This window comes from Rhinolophus sinicus, linkage group LG04 (assembly GCF_036562045.2).
Source record: "Rhinolophus sinicus isolate RSC01 linkage group LG04, ASM3656204v1, whole genome shotgun sequence".
Lineage (NCBI taxonomy): Eukaryota > Metazoa > Chordata > Mammalia > Chiroptera > Rhinolophidae > Rhinolophus > Rhinolophus sinicus.
The window spans coordinates 46,740,012-46,761,075 of NC_133754.1; the positions used below are offsets into that span (position 1 = coordinate 46,740,012).

Below are 21,064 nucleotides of genomic sequence, written 5' to 3' on the forward strand. Positions count from 1 at the left end.
AAGCCACTAAAGTGTTGTCTGTGTCTATGAGATTTGTGTTTGTTTGTCTTGTTCGTTCAATTGTTGTCTTCTGTTTTATATGCCACATATGAGTGAAATCATATGGTTCTTGACTTTTTTTCTTCTGACTCATTTAATTTAGCAGGTAGCAGTTATGCAGAATGATGATAGCAATAGTTGAGGATCAAGGACACAGTAGACAGTGAGGAAGTATGAAAATCACCAACTATTTGAAGTATGGTATTGAGAACTGTGTGTGTGTGTGTGTGTGTGTGTGTGTGTGTGTGTGTGTGTGTTAGGAGGTATCTTCTGCAGAAGAATAAATGACCTGGGCTATTGGAACAGAACTTGTCTGTTTGGACAAGTCACTGACCTGGTAGTGCTCAGATAACCAAGTGAGCAAGAAAGAGAGAGTACCCTTTCCCAGTCCCCTAATTCCTAAGCCAAATTTAGGAAGAGAAAGATCCTGAAAGGGTCTTCTACATCTCTCGAACTCTTTGGTGAGATTAAAGATACAAAAAGGATTTCTTCAGAGTTAGAATGCAGTAGCACTTCCTTCCTCCTCCTCATGAGAAACCTGAAATGAATTCTAGAACCAGTTACTATAAGCTGGGAGAAGTGTTGGCCATCCACTCTGAAACAGACCCAGGGCAACCTGAGCACCCAAACTCATCAGGAAAGGGATGCATTAGTGTTCTCCCATGACCAGATCCAAACCAGAAAGGAGAGCAAGCAGGAGAGCAAGCAGCCCCATCCATGTAAGTCTCCTGAAGGAAGAGGAGTCATCAGCAAAATGATGCAGGAGGCACTGTGGTCCAGGGTTTGGGAGGAGAACACCTGGGACCTAAAGATCCATGTGTTTTATGTGGATGGAGCTGTGGGAGAGGAAGCCTATGAAAGCACCATGAGGAGGGAAGGGTGAGCTTTTTAATATGGGCCAAGATGAGAGAAAAGCAACCTGTCTTACCCACCCTCTGACCTACACCTCACTATCAGGGAGTTAAGTGGCTGCTGCCAAAGGGAGGAAATTTGTATTTGCTCTTGGTCCTGGTTTTCCATTCAATCTCTTCCAAGCTCAAATTTAATCAGAAAATGGTCCAAGTTATTACAGATTACAGGAGAATCATTTGCTATCTCAGGAAGGTAACAATGAAAGAGGAAAATTCTGATGTTGCCTACACTGTATTTCTGATTGAAATGGACAGAATGATTCCCTTTTAATTGATGGAAACAGAATACCGAGAACAATTATCAGAACACAAAGGGTTAGAATTTGAACTCTTGTTCCAAAACAAGAGCCATTTTGGAATATAAAGTGATAGGAAAACTTCACTGAGCTACACTCAATTAAACACAGACACACAACTACAAAGATATGAAATAAAACAGGAAGGGAGCCAATCCATTTCAAGAAGTAAATTAGAATTATAAAAATTATAAAACAGGAAAGAAAACAGACTACCATGTGCAGTCAGTTGTCTTACTAATCCATAGACAGAGATCTCATCAGTAAGGTCTGTGATGGAAGAATATTTGCCCTTGCTTGTAGATGAAGCAAGACTATGAAGTTATATAATTTCCTGCTGTGATAAGTTCTGAGTAAGTAATTATCTCATCAAGGAATTTAGCTTCTGGAGGGCAATTAGATGAAGAAACACAGCCCTTCTTCTGTCTCAGAAACTTCGTCTGGGAGACCAAAGGCTACTACTGCCTGATTTAGCCTGCTTGGGTTAAAACATTACATCTGTAATGTTTTACAAAATCCTTACCTAATTTCTAAAGGGCTAATCTTATGACTGAGTACACTCATCTATGACTACATGTAACTCTTGGTATATCAATGCACACCTCCTTTAACCTCTACCATCCTTACAAGTCATATCTGATGTGGGACAGATTCTGGTAGAGAAGGTAGGTTTCAGAAGATAAAATTGAAATTTGACAATGGTAAGAAAATTTACTCATTGATGAGAAAAGTATCCAAAACCATTCAGTTGCCACCTGGAATTCAGGTTGGGCACTGCACTCACCCAATCTCTAAATTATTGTTGAGTGGTATGTTGATCTGAATGTGTAGAAATGGTAAACGCTGATGGAAGAGAAGGAAAAATGAGAAGACTGTGAACCCAGATCACACACATCCAAGAGTCTTTTAAGAAAAGATAAAGGAGAAGCCAAGACAGAGGTACCAATAACCCATCCAACTTTGCTGGAACGTTTCTCAAACTTCTCTTGGAAACTACTGTATTAGATGCTCTAAAAAGTTAACGCATCTCCAGGAATTTCCCACATCTGAAGCAGAACTTATTTCCTCCACAAGATCTGGTCTAAGTTCTTATATAGTTTACTAGCAATGGCTCATGCTAGAGCATAAAGGAAAGTTAATAAATGGGTGGTACTGCTTGATTTAAGAGTTGATGCTGATAATACAATAACATTAGGCTATGTAGAACCTAATTTAATTGTAAGTTATGTGTTATGCGATATCAGGTTTATAAATGTATGTTGTTTGGATTAACAATAGGACATAAAATGAAAATTTGTTGAAAAGATAAATGGTATTTCTTTCCAGTGAAATAAAATGTATTTGCCTTAATTTTTTAAATGGGATTCACACTTATCTACCTGAATTTAGTGGTTTGTTTCAAACTTGTTTTCTGCTATATAAGAAAAAGGGAGGTTGGCTTATATAATAATTGGCATAATACACAAAGGTTATTGTAAAATGAAGCATTGGCTGGCTTAAAATTGACACTTTCTTCATGAAAATAGATAGCATCAGAGTAAATAATGGGGGATATATAAAGATTTACCATAAAAAAACACCAGATAAAAATTCATTACATCCAAGAATAAGTCCTCAGAATAACAACTTTTTCCTAGAAGTAGACCCTTTCAATAGTTACTGGAAGTACACTATTTCAGTAGTTTACTAATGGTTTTAATGTTACCTTTTCCCTTTTTTCCTTTTCATGTTCATTTCTAATCAATAGTCTCCAACTACCTAGCTTGTGAAAATGTGTATCTTTTCCATCTATAATTCATTATTTGTAATTGCTTCCATCAGGCCATGAAGAAAGGGTAGACCTTTATACAAGAAATAAAGGATTATGACAAGGCTACTTCGTCTGCAGAGTTTCATGAGGGATCACTTTTAGTCTTCTCATTTTTCTGCCTCCCAACTCTTCAAGCTGGGTTACCTGCTGTCCCTTCCTGCTCCACTTCCTGAGCCAGTTATGCCTACAGCCAGGAGCACAGCTGCAACCCGCCCCCTTGTATGAGGCAAGAGGGAGGTAATATATTTTTCCTGTACCTCCCAGAGGTGGGGTCAGGAAGCGGGACAGCCATGGGTCCTGCTTGCCTCTCACCCCTCCTGCTTACCCTGACTGCTGCTTCCTTCTTCATGCCACTCTCATCTCAGTTACTCTGCCATTGCTCCTTTTGGGACTGTACCCTTACCCTAAACTGGACTGCTAGCCAGGACTCTTAACAGTTTGCCTGTAGTTTGTCAAACCCCTGCTTCAGCTCCTGCCTCCTTGTACTTCCAAGTCTGAGGACTGGGAGCATATGGGAAGAATGTGGCAGCACATGGCAGCGTGTGACTCCAGCGTGCCCTGAACCTGAGCCCCTTGAGTGACAGCTGTCTCAGTAAATTATTTATTTCACGTATTTTATGCTATGGAGACTGTCAGAGGAACTACACATGAACTTGTGAGAGACATGCTCTTGGTTTCATTAACTGAATGGAGGATGTCAATGATAACATAAAAATTTCAGGATCAGTTAAGGAGGTTTCTGACAAATCCCATCGAAGTAAAACTAGTAAGAAACCTCAACATAGAACGTTAATGCTGGGAATTTATCCACTTATGATCCATGGATGGGCTTTATAGGTGCTCCCTACAACTATACCGGTATAGTTTTACCTGTAAATGCATTTTTCTGGAGATAATTTTACCATCTCAAAACAGAACATGATCTGAACGTTAGAAACCATTTTCCTCATTCATCTGCTCATTTTATAAATGTTGCTTTCAAAGCACAAAGAGATTGTCCTGAAATGCAAATATAATTTTCTCATCCCCCTATTGGAAAGATTTCAGTGCCCCACCACCACCACTCTCCAGATAAAATCCAAAGCGTGACATACTCTGCCTGCCCGGGGATCTGGCCTCAGCCCAGCTCTCCACGTTCACGCTACCACTCATCAACATGCATTCTCTGCAGACACACTGAACACTCACAGTTGCTGAATGCTCCATACTTCCCTTTGTGAGCGTCGTTTCCCCAATTCCACCTAGATAAATTTAATGAACCACTGTGGCCTCAACACTCTTCTATGTTTTTGTAGCAATCTGTGTACACCTCTCTCATAGCACATATCCCATCCCACTATTAATGTATATTTGCTTATCACTGGATGTGTCACTCCTATGGAAGCCCCCACCCCACCCTGGATCTTTAAAGGTAGAACTTTTCTGTCTTCACAGTCCTCAGACCTAACACAGCTCCCGGAACATTCTAGGTTCTCCACAAATGTTTGTTATAGGAATGAATGAATGAATGAGTGAATGAATGAATGAAATTTGAATTATAGAAGATTAAAGATAAAGCACTGAATATCTCATATGGTCCAAATACTATATTTTAGAGATAAAACAACTCTCCAAAGATGCCACGTAGCTAGTTTGGAACAGAGCTAAAACTAGAAGCCTTCCTCTGATTCCAATGATATGTGTATTGTGCCCTAGTACTTTATGTCTTTGCTCTGAAAAGAAAAACCAGAAGCATTTTTTTTCTGCATGTTTTACACACAAAAATGTAAGGGCTGCCTCCTCAGGCATCACCAGGCAGCGGTAAGTGTCCCTCACTCTACAAGGAATACTCTCTGCCTGATCCATTTCCAGGGGATAATTTACAAATCAGTTGGGAGTGAGTATATCACTAGAGAAGCCTTCGATCTTAGTTGGGGTTGGGGAGAGGAGGAAAAAAAAAAGAGGAGGAGGAGGAGCAGGAGGAGAGAAGCTCAGGGAGAAGGTGAGGGAGAAAAAGGGAAGCAGAGGGGTGGTGAAGTAAAAGGGGCAGAGAGATGGGGAGGGAAAGGGAAGAAAAAGGAAGAAGAGAAGGAGGCAAGGAAATGTAAGGGGACAGGAGAGAAGAGGAAAGCAGAGGAGAGAATAATTTTAGGCAAGCTATTTTTAAGACAACATTTAAAGCCTAATTACCCTTTGTATGGGTATTGGCACTCAAATCCTCTGTTTATAAATCCTCAAATAAGAACCAGATCTCAGGTTATCTCAAGTTCAAAATAAATAGGGTCACCATTGATCATGGTAACTGAAGCACACTTTCTGGAAAACAAAGTATCAAATGAAGATTGAGCAAACATAGAGCAAAGTGACACTTTACAGGCGCTGGGATGGCCCTACGCCAGTGTGCTGGCCCATGCTCAGCCACTTTGTACTCAGCTCTAATGATAGTTCCACAGGGAGTATCTCCAATACTGCTGTGTTTTCATTCCCTCTGCTGACTTTCAGTTGCTCTTCTTCTCCAATTCACTACAACATGCTAATAGGCGAGTAAAGACAAAAATGTGTTTTCCCCTCTACCACAGTGACTACTGTTCGTTGCACTAAAAGATGCCAAGACGTAGAATGGACACCAGAATTGAAAGGGCAATAACCAGCCATGTTTACAGAATACATCCTGTAAATAGTTGGGATCTTACCCAGCAACTTGCAGTATCCCCTAGGCAGCCTGTCCTTTCCCATCGTCTCAAATAACACGTATTTCACCTCTGTCTCATCAGAGATGTTACTTCCCCAGGAAGCCTTTCCTAACTCCTCAAAATAAGTGAGAGGCCCCTCCCGGGTGTTCCCATAGCACCTGCTACTGGAATTGCTTTGCTCCAGGTCTCATTCCCAATACATTGTATTTAGGAGCAGAGACTGTATTCTTAAGAGACACTCACAAATATCTGAAAAATGGATAGACTGTTTTACAAATAAAATTCATGTAATTTTATTTTAGATCACCACCTGGGGAAAATGGCACCACCCCTCAGGAAAAGGGCAAAGGGCTTCTAGGAAGATCCATCCATCAGTACAGTCTTACAACAGGACACAACTAAGCACCAAAAGTAAAGCAAAAGCAATGAAAGGATTTTGAGAAGGTTTAAGGAGCTTTACCCTTCGTGTTGGCTGGTTTAACAAGTTTTAATTCAGCTTGTCTGTAGGTTGTAGAGAAAATTCTTTGAGATATTTAAACCAATAGCTGTTCTCCCAGTTATAAATAAATGGGGGAAAACAAAAGTAAATGAGAACCAATACGAATGTAGCATCTTTAAAGAATAATAAATTAGCTGGAAACAGCATCCAAAAAGCAGTTCCCAAGATGTCACTGTGTAATTATAGCTCATCAGCGTATGTCTTGCATATTCCAAAATAAGCCATCACACTACCCTCTTTTTCCCAAACTGGGGAAGAAAAGATGACAACAGTCCTCAAAAATAAAAGCTAAATGGTTCCTTACTAACAATGGTGGCTATCAACTTTGAATGTCCAATGTTTTCTACAAATAGATCACACAAAGAAATGTGAAAGCATACTCCTAGAATTCAAATTACCCTTAGCCGATTTTCAAGGATTTTCATAATGCTTAAGAGGCAAAATGATTTTGCCTGTTGAATTTCAAGTGAAGAAGAGATGACTACCCTAAAAACAGAGGGCAACTAACAGTCTTGTTGAGCTGGAATCAGGAGGGGCTTTCTACCTGTGGCTTTTTTGGTGTGACCACCCAAAGTGACTCACAGAGGAGATGATGGCTTCATTAGGGAGCAGTACCAGGAGTCAAGGAGGGGTGATGTTCCTGTCAGTCCCTCATGGTTGGCCACCTGGTTATCCCTAGAAGCAGTAGGTTCATATGTTCGCTCAGTACCACCTGTGGCTGAAAGCTGGGTAAATTCCACTGGACAAACAGTTCTACACTTCATAAAGCAGATGCTGATGTGTAGTATCGCATAGTTGGGGAAAACTGCTTTTCAATAGTACAAGAAATACTTGCACTGTTTTTAATATTTCAAATGCTTAAGAGAAAATATTTTAATGTTTTTACATGAAAATAAACATCTTACACATTTAAGATGAAATATTTAGTTTAAATACTCTAAAACTTTTCAGAAGCAATAATTTGCCATCTAAAATAGAAACAAAAACTCCAAATCTTTATGTTCTACCTATTATTTTTTGGACCTCCTGTTTAAGGGGTGAACTGAAAAAACGTTTTACTTCCTATCCCATGTTTCTTCTGTTCTTGTGAAAAGCCATATAAAGGAAAATGGTGCTGAGAATTATTCGGCCTTATTGTTTCTGGATAGGCAGTTGTTTATTTAGATAGTCTTCCTAAAATTCCTAGCATGGGTCATTACTTATGACAGTTTGGTTTTTTTCTTTTATATGAATGTAGTTCTAAGAAAGCTTCATGCCTTCTTTTATTAAATCATGTAAAAATGACCCAATATAACCAATTATAGCCAAAATGTAGCACCGATTAACAGGTAGGCATTGGAATCTCAGAAATAACACATTTTCATTGGTGTCTGGACTTTTTATGAGCCCCAATAGTTAATTTTTACCTGTATTTTATCTGTTTTCATCCCAGATGATCTTAGTAATCAGTGATTTATTTTTAAGTAGCAGATTTGAAAGATATTCCTTTGAGTTAATTAAGGTGGATGTATCTTCATTGTAAAGATGTAGAAATGAGGAAACAGTGAAAAATTACATGGTATGATTTGATGAAAATAACTAAGACCCAGTACCAACTACTAAGGTTTATATATCATGTTTTCCCCTTACTCTTAAAAAAGAAAATGAGAGGCACTCACAATAGAGATAATAACAATTGTACAAGCAGATTATAGAGAGAAATTATATTAATAAATGCCAGTTTTCTCATTTTATGCTAACTTTTATTAAAACATATAACTTATAGCTTCTTTTTCTACTTCATCAGTATTGATAATTTAGACTCGGTGTATTTTTATGGAATTGAAATAACATTCTGTTTTTAGATATGTATTAGTAGAAATAAAAATGTTTCTAGTACAATGCTTCAGGATATAATAGTCTTTAGTTCATGAACTATTACTACAATTCAGAATTTTTTTTTTAAATGGCCCAGAGGGAAAATTGCAATAAACACTCTTAAACAGTGAAATAATTTACTCCCTGGTATATGGCTCTGTTTAAGGTGATAGCAGAAAGTTCAAATTAAAGAAGCAAGAAATAAAAAATAATTGTCATTTAAAAGCAGAACCAATCAGAAGCTTTGGCTCAGTGTTTTCAAATCTGGCTGCATATCAGAATCTCCTGAGTGGGGTTGGGGTGATTATAATATCTAGATATAGATACAGATATATATATACAGAGGGTGCTAAAAAAAAGTATACACATTTTAAGAAAACAAAAAACTGTATTAAAATTGTAATAATATATACCAATAATAAAAGATGAAGACAAGTCATGTGTATACATTTTTTTGGCACCCTCAGTATCTAAATCTTATTTGTCTTGTAAGAATATATCCATATAACCCCTAGAGTTTTTTCAGATCTGGGGTAGTCCTGGCAATCTGGATTTTTAAAAGAGCTCCCTATGTACTTTTGAGGTACAGCCAGTTTGGGGAGCCAACTTTTGGTGGATTGAGATCAAAAGAATTTGAATCATAGCTCTACCACTTACCAGTTCTGAGACATTCGGTAAGATACTTAAGACTATCTAATCTTCATTATATTCATCTATAAAATGAAGGAAAAACAACTTTTTATGAGTCTGACTAGGATTACACAGGATAATGAAATGTTGAGCATTGATGCAACACAAAATTGATGCTCAAAAAAGGTGTGCATCCTTTCCTCTCGTTCCCTAAAATTAGCACTTACTATTGACACTGAGCATACTTCCAGTTCTCTAACTTGGTGAAGTAATATTGTGTAGGCTCCCATTTAAAGCATGAAAGCTGGCCCAAAATAAATGTTCTGTCCATTTCAGATGATTGAGCTGTATGGCCACCAGGCCATCTGTGTTTGTGCCAGGGGGATTCCAGACACTATAAAAATACTTATATAAACCAAGAAAGTCTAAGGGCCTCACATGGCCCCATATCATTCAGGGTCGCAGCACAAAACAGTACACATAGTTTGGGTAATTTGAGAAAGGGGGTTGTGAAGAAATTGTTTATAAGAGTCTGGGCAGGGTGTCCAGAAACCACAAGGAACAGTAACAGCATCCTGGAGCTAAAGATGTGGAAAGGCGGCAACACACCTGAGCCAAAGAGCAATGTAGCAATTCAAACCTGAAGTCAGAGGAGCCCCCTCACAGGACCTGTGACCTCTGGTCAAGACACACAGCTGGCCCACAGTGATCCTTCAGGAAGAGAGTGTGAGGAATAAGTCCCCAACCTCACTCTTCTCTGTCTTCCTAGTTGCTTGCGAATGTTCCCCATTCGCCAAAGGTCAAGATCAGCCTCCCAAGACAGGATGAAGAGCTGAGAGTAGATTGGAGGAGAAAAGGAAAGGCATCCCACATAAGTCCTAAATCATTCATTCAGTATCACAAAGAAGCATAGTCCCTCAACCCAAAGTCATTAAAAATCGTATTAATATTTATTCGTATCTTTTGAAAACATTAAAAGAAGTCCAATTCATAACCAAAAACACAATTTAAAATGCCTTTGTCTCTTCCTCTCCCATTCTCAAAATCTCCCTCCAAAACGAAGCCCTCACATCCCTTTATTTTTCTACTATTTTTCCCTGTGAGTAATATTGGCTCTTTCTGGTACAAACTCCCCAACCCTATTTCAGTTCTCTCCATCACCATTTCTACTTTGCAACTGTTCAGAAACAGAACTGGCAGGTTCATTATCTCTTTTAGCAAACACAGAGGAAGGTGAGGCTAAAGGGAAAATAACTGCAAGCACTAACACATTGGAAAGTACTTTTGTTTATCATACTTAGTGAAAATTAGGAGCTCATCTGGAAACAACTCAAGCAAAAAGCAAAGCTATCATGGTCCTTTGTAAGCCATGACTTGTATTTTTTCCATAAGTAATATAAATATTGACTGCATCTGATACATGCATTGGAATTGGACTCAAAACTTTCACACGCTTTATTCTATTTGATTTTCATAAAACAGTCCTATAAGGTAAATCAGCATTTTTATCCTCTTAAGACTGAGAGAAGTTAAATAACTAAATAGAAAAATAACATCTGGTAAGTGAAGAAATCAAAATTAGAATCCAAAAAGATATATATATGATATACTTGTCACTAAGAACTAAAAATAACATATATATATATGGAGGGTGATTGAGAGAGAGTTTTAAATCAGTACAAATACTTCAACTACCTATTTTAAAGCGCACCAATGGAGTTCTCTGGGAAAATAAAAGAACAAAAATATACATTTACTCTCTGGATTGTCATTTACAAAAATTAATAAAAACAATTTTAAAAAGATAAAATTGTAATTGCAACAAAATGTGGAAGCTATAAGCTATGAGAACCCTACAAGCTATGACAACCCTACAGTTCTATTGCAAAATACAATAGAATCAGAATAAAATGAGAGATGAAATGCCAAACAAAGCATATTTCTCTAGATCAGGATCAAGACAACAATTTCTTAAAAGTAAGTCATAAGTTCACAAAGTCCTAATTCTTTACTAGGGGTGAGAAAGACTAGGGTCAACTTCCACTTCCCAGAACAGCAGAAGGGGCTGGACTAAAGACCGATAAATGATACACACTGACCATTGAGGTTTTCTCCCACTAAAGTGCCTAACACGAAGAAACTGCTCAAGATGGAATTGGAAGCGAGGAAGAGAGACGATCACCCCTTTCTGTAGTTGCTGACTAGATTCAGCAGATGAGTGATAAACAAACACTAAATTATAAAATAAAAAAACATGATTAAATAGTCAATAACAACACGCCTAATCTTTTGTTTGGGTGATCTGCTCATTCCAGGGAGAATGTAGAACAGAGAGAGAGAGAGAGAGAGAGAGAGAGAGAGAGAGAGAGAGAGAGAGAGAGAGAGAATAAAAAGTAAATACTACATTTCAGTAAAGAATTGCCCCCAGTAAGCAGAAGCAAATTGAAATTAGATAACACTCTTAAAGAACATGCATTCTGAGCAAAGAACTTAAGATATAAAAGAGATAAAAAGGAAGATCAAAGGTAATAAACAGATAAAAAGTGAACTGACCGGTTTCAGAAAAGAAAAAATGAAAATATCAGTACAGCTATTTTTCGTATGAAATCTATATTTAAAACAGCAAAGAGTAGAATTTATATTGTTGAAACCAGCAGGAAACATAAAGGGAAAGATTGAAAAGCAAATCACACAAAACAAAAGTAAAAGAATAAAAGTATAAACTCATTGGAGAGAAAATAATAGCTATATAAGACAAAAATGTTCAAAATGTGCAAAACTGATATTCCTGAAGAGAACAAAAAAGGAACAGAAAAAAAAGTTTAAATAGTTAACAAAAGAAATCTTTCTTAAAACAAAGGATCACCATATTTACAAAATTATGCAGAAATATTAATATTTAATATTCTGATGAAGTTACTAAATCTCAAGACAAAAGGTGAACTTTCTATTCAAAACTATTGGGTGAGAATGATGCCCATAAACCAAAAACTGATTTTGAACTCAACCACACCCTAATCTGAAAGCTTCTTAATGAAAGAGCCTGAGATTTTTCCATCTTTCTACCTCCAGCACCTGACATTCTTCTTAGTACAATGTAATGTAAAAGAAAGCTGATTAGAAGTATTTCAGACAGGCCGTAAATATTTCCACAATAACTTTCAATGAACAACGCAGTAGAGAAAGGCTGCTACTTCAACTAGTAAAAAATATGACTCCCAAATTTTATACCCAGCTATGATTTTGAGTCAAGTAAACAGAAAAGAGAAATGAATTTTTTAAACTTTCCAGGGCATAAGGAATCTATTGGTGATTCTTTAAAAATGGGTATATCATAAACATAAATATCATATATAAATATTACATATATTACACATATGTGTTTCCTACCAACTGATAAAATAATATGATGGGTTAGTGCTAAATCAATATACATGAAAAACTAGATCTAAGTAAATATAATAATTATGGTTACAGAACAGAATGCAAATGTTATAATCCTTGATAACGTAAAAATAATAATATAAAACACTCAAATTAGGAAGTAAAGAAAAATATAAAAATTCTCTCGTTTTTCAAGGCAGGCAGAAATTGCATAAAGTTAATAATCAATAAATGTTTATTCTGATTAATGAAAGAGGGAACAATGGCAGGAGGAGAAGAATTTCCGGCCTGTCTGTTATGTTTTAACTTGTTGCAATGAACATATTAATTTTATAATTTAAATCACTTAGATTAAAAATAAATAAAAACTGCAAATGTCATCTGGAAATTTCTGGCACTACTCCTTAGATCACTGAAGTATTTGGTGAAAAACACCCTACATTATTCAAATAGAGACAAATTAAGAAAAATATTTACATCATAAGCCTAACTAATCTTACGATAAATATAATGATAAACTCACCATAGCAACCAATTTTATCCCTTCAATAACAAGAAGATGGTGTGATAGGTCACTAAGAAGATAGATGTTATTTATGCTGATGAGATAAGCTTAGGTTTTATGCCGTATCATCTACTAGAACAATCTGGAGAGATAGAAGCTTCTCAATAAGTGTTCAAATAACATTTTACTAAGAAAAACATAACTCAAGTCTAATGTTAGTTCATACAGAAGAGGTGGTCTGAAGCAGGCAATAAAAGATTTGTTAGGCACAAATATGCATAAAAATGAAAAACAACTCATTAGAAAAAGTAAAAGCCCCTAAGTGCCAAGTAGAGCCTAACTGGACGTATGTGAACTCAATAGTTAAGGTAACTTCCGTGAATATGTCACAAACTGCATGGATCAGCATGCAGACTACAAGTGTAAACACACTCCTTTTTATTAGCTCTGAAAATGTCTGTCATATGGATAGCATGGGCAGGTTATTTTTGGAAGACAATAGAAAATACAATTCTACTTTTTATATTAGGTGGAGTAGTATATAAAGAATGGCAATCAACTTTTCAACTTGTATGAAGACAGTATTAGGAAAATGAGTTTTAACTATACGATAGAGAATTTTGTTCAGGCATGAATAGGGAGGTGTTGAGTTTCTTGGGCAAATCAAATGACCACCCCTGCAATCTTTAAAACACATGGATGGATACTGTTTAAAACTCCTAGGTTGTAATGGGATCCATGAGCTCAAGGCTCGACCAGGGGTTTTGTAGCTGACCACACCTGAGTTTGGGAGCTCCTCTTAGGATAAAACCCAGATTTTCTCCACCACTGGCCACAAGCACCTAGCACTTTCCCTCAATAAGTTTTTTTTAAAAATTCTCTGGTGTTAAATTCCTACAAATTTAAAATAGATATAATCTGTCATTGACAAGAGAAGTGTAAAATTTCAAATAAAATGATATGGTATAAAATTACTTGCTACTTCAAAATAATTTGGAACATTCAGAAAAAAATAGGACCCCATATTCCTTCAACTATGTACTAAACAACCATGTACTAAAATGTCATTCATTTTGCTCTCTCCCTTTCTCCGCCTACGATATTTAATATATGTAAAGCTGAACATAATTTCACTCTGATTTTTACTTTATGTAAAAATAATATGAGAAGCATTTCTCATATTATTACACATTTTTCATAAATCCTATTTCAAAATCTTTATCATATTACATGAAGTGACTTTACTATTGATTCCCAAAACATTTCCCTATGGTTGGAAATTTAAGGTGTTTTCAAATTTTTACAGCTGCAAAATAAGTATTATACATAAATATTTTCCTAGGTGCATTCATTTCCTTAAGATAGATTATCAAAACAAAGTTACTTAGCAAACATATAAAAACTTTTAAGGATCTTTATATGTATTGTCAAATTGCTTTCTAAGAAGTTAATTAGATTAATAATTCAAATTGAACTTTAACTTACACACTTTCAACTAATAGTTAAATATATAGACATATACATTTAATATATTTAAATATAGATATATGTTTATATATTTAATATATATATAGAAATTTGTGTATATACTATATATGATACATTACAGTCCATTATATGTCTTAGCCATTTGTTTTTCCTTCTTGGTGAAGTGTCAGTACAAGCTCTTTGTTCATTAATCTTTTTCTTATTTGTTGTGAGTTCTTGATATAGTAAATATATTAGTCCTATGTCATATTTATAGCAACTAATGTTTGTGTATAGATTTTGTGTAAAGTGCTTTCAAATATTTTTGATTGACAAATTTAATTTAAGGCCAGTATTATTGTTGTTACCATTAAATAAAGACATTAAAGTATTACTTCCTTTCTTATGTTACTTGTTAAAAGAAATGGGTGAATAAAGTCTTGTACAATAAGTAGTCAACATGATTTATAGTGGAAAATTTAGTTGGAAACTTTTTTCTTTCTATCTTAACTCCCAACTCCTTTGACCAAGCCACCACCGTTTCTTACCTGGCCCACATCAGTAACCTCCTACCTGGTCTCCAGTTTCTCCTTTCCTCCAACTTAGTAGCCTATTCTCCTCTCATTTAATAGCATATATGTGATCAATCTCTCCACTCCATTGACTTCCAACTGCATATAAAGTAAAATCCAGATTCCTTATCCTGGCCCAACAGCTCTCCATGCACTGACCCTCACCAACCTTTTTTCCTCTCTCGCCTTTGCCTACTCTTTCCCTCCTCCTACAATGCTTTTCCCTCTGACATCTTCTTGGCTTGATTTTTATTACTACAAAGATTTTAGTTTAAATGTCATGGACTCAGAAAGGTCTCAATGGGCCACTCATTCTAAAGTACCCTCTGTCTTTCAAACATATCACTCCATATTAATCCCTGCATTTCTTATTGTTTGCTCATTTGATTGATTTATTTATTTTGCTTATATATTCTTTTTTTTCTTACGTATTCTTGCATTATACTTGTCTCCCCCATGTAGAATGTAAGCTCTAGGACAATAGAATCCTTTCCTCACTGTAAGCTTAGGGTTCAGCACAAACTGGGTACATAGTAAATACAACTAGCTGCGTACGCATTAAAAGTAGTGGCAGTCGCAATAATCGCTAACATTTCTTGAATGGCTACTACACACAGAGAACGTTTCTAAATACTTCATGTGTGGTAACCCATTTACTTCACACGAAAGCACATACACACATGAAACTATGCAGAGGAAGAGGTGTACACTGTCATTATCCTCATTTTAGACATGTGAAAACTGAGGAACAGAATGTTAAATAACCAGCCCCAAGCCACACAGATATTGAGTATAGCCAGAAATTTGAATTGTGTCACATTGACAGGGGATACCAATTCTCAACCGTTGTACTATATGCATCTCACTTTTAAACAAGAGGGCAATTATCCTAGTTTTAAATTTATTTTGATTTAATAAAATAAATGTATCTGATGACTTCAAAGAAATATATATTTTTCAAATAAATCAAATTAAGAGGTTGTTGAGGAAATCGTATCTTAGGGCCTGTCTGTCATGGGACAAAATCCAGTGGCATGGGAGCTAAATCCAACATCTATCTTTAGAAAAAGGCACACTTTCTTTCCCTTTAGCTGAAGGGAAATACGTGGGATTTTACTGCATTGTGTTATCTTGACAAAAACGTAGCAACGATGGACATATGGTGCAGTTCAAGCCCGTGCTGAGTAACTTCTGGACAGGAACACTAAAAAATACACTAACCTGGTTAATAATAGCAAACCACTGATCCGTCAACTGATGGTGTTTATAGGAAATAGAATCCACGAGGAAAAGAAAGAGCAGCATGAGACAGAACTAATCCACAACATGTAATTTCCTTTTCTGTGCATAACCTTCACCAAGAGGAAATCTGAAGATTCACCACCTGTTCAGATGTGCTTTTCATAAGATTTATAATGGCCTATGGCCAAAATGACTAAAGGCATTCATTTATACCCCATGATAAAAATAAACATCGCGTTTGTTTAAAGGTAAATTTTGTGATCTAAAGAATGAGGTAAATCTACTTACATTCTCAATGCTCAGTCTCTTAATTTTAGTAACAGATATTTTGTGTGCATGAATTTAGAACATCTGAATTTTTTTTATTAGTTTCAGGTGTACAAAACAATGTAATAGTTAGGCATTTACACCCCTCACAAAGTGATTACCCCCCCAATCTACTACACCTGTGACATCCTATATAGCTGTTACAATGCGATCTGAAATTTAATCTGCAAAAAGTAGTGATTTTAAATGCTTTCTTTAGACTCAAGCTCTATTCCCAACTCGTAGTAAATAAATGTTTTACTCGTCTTAAAAATCTTCAACTTTCCTTTCTTTTCATACAGGTCCAGCTTTAACACCTCTTTCAACTAAATGTTTCTTTTGCTGCTCCTTTCCTCCCTCTTGCTTCTCTCATTTATTCCTCATAACTCCCTATTTTGCATAAAACCGAATCCAGTCAAGGGACAATGTAAATTAGATCCAGATCCAGTTACCACCACTTCTAACCACATGACCTTGAGCACATTAGGCAATTTCTCAGGCTTCATTTTCTCATATAAAAAATGGTGAGAATTATATTTACCTCATGGGATTTTGTGAAGAATGGCATATACTTTGTGAAAAGCATCTGCACATTGTGAATGGTCGATACTGTATCTGTGATTGGGGCGGCTGCCCATACCCGGCTACAAGATGGAGATCACACTTCATGCTGCAACCCACTTTACCATACATTCTCCTGAACACATTCTTCTAAGGCACTTAATACAATAACACCTCCAAAAATATAATTGTTCTGACACAGTAAAACTCGCCTTGGGATAATTGTATCTCCAGGAGTCAGAAACATTTTTTTTTTTTCATTCTACAGAAATGCTACATTTATATGTGAAACCTTGCACAAGTCAATTAAAACCTCAAGTTTCTTTCTAGTGGATCTGGAATTTTATCAGTTGAACTATTTATCTGCCTCACAAACACACATATCAATTATAGTATGCATTGGAGCAATGATGCCATTTGTTTGGATTTTTCAATGTGCCCAACAAAATGCAGGTGATCAATAAATAAAAAGAATAAAATGTCAATTTTCTAATGCTACTCAGAGGCTCTCCTTAATACTCATATAGCTAATACATTATTTTAAGAATGCAACTTGCTTAGAGATTAAAAAACTGACAAAAAATATGTCCAAATACACACACACACACACACACACACACACACTAAAAGGAGCCCTTCGTGGAGGAAATGTTGAAAACTGATTTAATCCATGTTCTGGTTATGTCTGACTTGGTGTATTACAGCTTTGATTCTCAGCTATATTGTGTAGGAAACTTTCCTATACACTTTGTGCCCAATGTGGAGTTTTTTGTTTTGTTTTTACTCATCATCATTTAATAAGTTATTTACATAATGGTGATGATAAATATCTGTAAAATTCACAATTAAAGGTACAATGATTTTACATGAGCGCATCAAAATTGTATGTCACCTGCAACAGAATCTTAGCACATATTTGAAGAATTTTCTCCTGAGAACTTTTCGTTATGTTCTCCTATCTTCATATAAATTGACAAAGATTAACTATTTTCTTCATACTGCAATCTTAGGGATAATACTTCCTGTAATATCACGCAGAAGCCACTCATCTGCCTCTTGACACATCTCTCTTTGGCCACTCTAAAATTGCAAATGGTTCATTCTTGGCATTTTTTATAAATTAGAAAATATGCAAAAATGCACATCTAATGAAGAATTTAAATCATGATGTCTGGACTAGGAGTTATTACATTCCTTCTTTACCACAATCTTTGAAAACTTTTCATTTAAAATTGAAGGAATTTTTCCCCTAATCCTTAAATTTAAAATAACATTTGAAATACTTGAAAAGTAAAGAAAGTGAACATGAATTTGAGTGTAATGAGCTAAGCATTCAGACATGAAGGCCTTCCATTGGAGTAACTGACAACAATCCCAATGGTTTACAGACTCAGGGATCCCTGTAAAGAAAATCAGCTGTAGAATTTAGGTCTCAGACTTTTGTGACTAATGAACTCCTAGATTTTAGAACAAAAATGGTACCGCTAAAGTCCTGTCCTATGGTATGAGTCCCAGCTCTGGATCCTTAGCAGAGATTCTCCTTACCAAGTTCCACCTCTGCTTATCCCAGTAAACTACTCTGCCTCCAATTTAACTCACTCTAAAATCATCTCAAGATGAATAAAAGGAAGAATTATTTTAAGCAATTTTTTTATATTAAATTTCAAGCGTTCCAAATTCACTTTGCAAAGTGAATTGAACAAATATAATCGCAGCCATGTATCATTTGCAGTCTAACACAGATAATAATGACCTGAACTAGGACAGCAAAAATGACACAATGGGACCACTGGCTGTTCATGTATAAAAGTAAATTATATTCTAAAAGCAAAATATATTCTCAAATTGGATTCAGAGAAATAAACAGTGAAAAATAAATAAACAAATGGCTTGCATCATCTACAGTTCTTGAGCTACAATCTTACTACCGTGCAAAGATGAAAGTGAAGTACATCATTATTAAGAAACATTGTAGGCTATGAAACAACTATGAACTTTGGAGTCAGACATGATGGAATGGCTTTCAGCAAATTATTCCATCTGAGGTTTAGTTTTTCCACTGGTGACATGGAGACTTCAGGTTGTCTTGGGGATGATATGGGATGATATAAGTGAACACCACTGCATACAGGAGGGCTCAATAATTATGCTCTTACCTTAACTCCTGAGTTATACTAACTAGGGCTTTCTGATTATATATATAGTTCAGCACTAAATCAAAAGCACTTCAGCAAAGACCTCTTAGAATCATTCCAAACTACTGACATATTTAGACGATGGAGCCTTTCTTACAGTTTATTACATTTGCTGCAGACCATCAAAAACATTCTGCAGCTCTGAAAAAACAGTTTTCACTGTCAGTTCAAAGAATGCTTTACCCTTTCAAGAAGAATTTTAAAGCCATTAGTGCATTATTCAAGCTGCTGAAAAAACACCTAACTGTCATGGAATACACAGTCATCTTTCTGAAATACTGTGAAGAAGGGTATGTATCCGGCCCTTAATGTTTTCAGAGTATTTGCTATTTAAGCAATATCTTATAAAAGCAACTAGAAACACATAAACGATGTGTTTCGTTACTAAGATGATATATTAAAGTTAATATTAGTGTTGCTACTAATAGCAGGAGAATGTGACTGAGTAATTTGGTAGCTTGTTTATGGGTATCTGTGCTAATGGTCACCCTTATAAAATGAATGGAGGTAAAGAAATATAGATTATGAACCTCAGGATGCTTGCTAAAGGCACATAACCCAGAAAGATGATTCAGGGTTAATACTTTGCCTGTCTTTTTGTTTCATTTTTAAATTCAATCATTTTAATCTGCTCAGGTATTTTTGTAGATCAATTTTATTAACTGCCACATTTCCAGAACATGGCCAATTTACCAACCTTATTTTTCAACAGATGCTAGACAACAGAGAGACTGTGGTTGACGGAATTCTATTTTAGAATGACTGTCAAGAAAATCTATTTTAGAAATTATTGACGTTATATTCCTATTTTAAACAACCACAATCTCTCTTTGCCTTAAATGCATGCATTCCACTTTAATTCTAAAGCTGTGTTTAAGCTGAAAGTTTTTCAAAGCTTAGAAAAGCCACCACTCATTATCACATAGGAGAGACTGTCCCACTACCAACTTTCTGTCTCAAGCTCCCCTCCCTCCTCTGGGGGCTGTCCAGTGGACTTGACGCCCTTCTTCACACATGAGAGCACGCTAGTCCCAGGCTGTACCCACTGGGGTTAATTAAAGGATTCCTCATAAATCTAACTCACCAGTCCAACTTGTGGCCTGCAGACTCACTCGTCCATTTCCTGGGGGAGGGACCTGGAAGAGCTCCAGGCAGGAATAGGAGGCCGGCCCCATGCTCTGCTCTGTTGCCTTCCATTATCCTGCAGGAAAGCATCTCCTGCAGTAGAGAATCCCCGGAGAGGGAAGACCTTCCATAACCTCAATCATTTACCAGATATCACCAAGGGAAAAAGGGAAGGCAGCCAAATGCCAAATACTCTTTTCCACTAATTTTACAGCTGTTTAAACTCTTCTCTGACACATGTTCGCATCTTCTAATGTGAACCCAGAGAAGTGCTCCTGTACTCAGTGATTTCTTAGCCTACTTAATAATTGATCTAATTTAATGCATGTATATTTTTTTTTAATTTATATCCTTACTATCCCTGTCCAGGTCATTATTCTCTGTATGAGACTGCAAATGACACACAGCTGGGATCATATCTGTTCAATTCACTTCGCAGAGTGATTGGCTGAGAACCAAATATGACCCTTAGAGTAAATGGTTTTCTTGAGCTGACACTGGTCTTTGCCGAGCACTTTTAAGAACTGCAGTCACTGACATGTGGTATATAAACCAAAAGCAACAAAAGAATAAGACAAACAAATGAGAAACAAAAACTCATAGACACAGACAATAGTTTAGTGGTTACCAGAGGGTAAGGGGGGTAGGAGGGTGGTAGATGAGGGTAAGGGGGTCAAATATATGGTGATGGAAGGAGAACTGACTCTGGGTGGTGAACACACAATGGGATTTATAGATGATGTAATACAGAATTGTACACCTGAAATCTATGTAATTTTACTAACAATTGTCACCCCAATAAATTTAAAAAAAAAAGAACTGCAGTCAAGGTGGGAGCCCATCCATTGTTCAGCTTATATGCCTCTGCTATCATGTTCCATAACTAAATTCTAATGAAATAACACAAAAGCAGATGAAGCCCCACTTAGACACTACAAAAGGCTAAGTGTTCGCAGAGTCCCTTTCTTCGCAAAGGAAGAAGCGGAAGCCCAG

At 36.3% G+C, this 21,064-nt stretch overlaps 1 protein-coding gene across 4 annotated transcripts in view; it reads right to left on the reverse strand.

Moving 5' to 3' along the window:
- The window catches only part of FGF14 (fibroblast growth factor 14), a 621,394-nt gene that overhangs the window by 480,163 nt on the left and 120,167 nt on the right, over positions 1–21,064 (reverse strand). The window lies entirely within an intron of this gene.